A 719-nucleotide genomic window follows, 5' to 3' on the forward strand; every position below is an offset into this window, starting at 1 on the left:
TAGCGTGTTCTCTTTTGTCTTGTTGGTCACAGTAACCCAGCAAGTGGTTCTTAAGTCTAAACCAGCAATGTTTTGGTGCTACTTAAGAACCACTTTTTCTGGTTCAAAGCCGGTGCTTTGGGTGTTGAAGAAAGAACTGATTTTAAATTAGACTCCGAACCAGCACTCAAACTGCCTCGGTGGAAAAAGCAGTGCAGTCCAGTGGCAGCAGCTGCAGTCCAGGTGCTTGGCCCCAAAAATGCTTATTATTATTATTATTATTATTATTATTATTATTATTATTATTATTATTATTATTATTGTTATTATTGAAGGCGAAGGCTGATTTAAACAGGAAATCTCTGCCAGGATTTCTGGGTTTATTAAAATGCTGGTGGTTCTTTTGCATGTGGAAAAGCAACACATAAAACCATAACATTGATGTTTTATAGGTCAGGATGTAAATGGAAAGCTGGTATGTTTTTCCCCCTACAGCATTTGTGTCAGCAGTCTTGACATAATTAACATTTGCAGACCTTTAACCAAGCAGCTCCTCAGAGATCATTCTCTCTACTTTTCATTTCCTCGTACTGAAAATATTCATAAGAGATTTACAGAAATTTGGGATAATGGATTCATCCCTTCTCATGTACGCTACATATATTTCAGAGCTCATTTCACATGAGCGAACTGAAACACCAAATCTCTGTAAAAGGCTTTCTGTAATAGATCTGAACATA

The sequence above is a fragment of the Tachysurus fulvidraco genome, chromosome 3 (assembly GCF_022655615.1).
Source record: "Tachysurus fulvidraco isolate hzauxx_2018 chromosome 3, HZAU_PFXX_2.0, whole genome shotgun sequence".
NCBI lineage: Eukaryota > Metazoa > Chordata > Actinopteri > Siluriformes > Bagridae > Tachysurus > Tachysurus fulvidraco.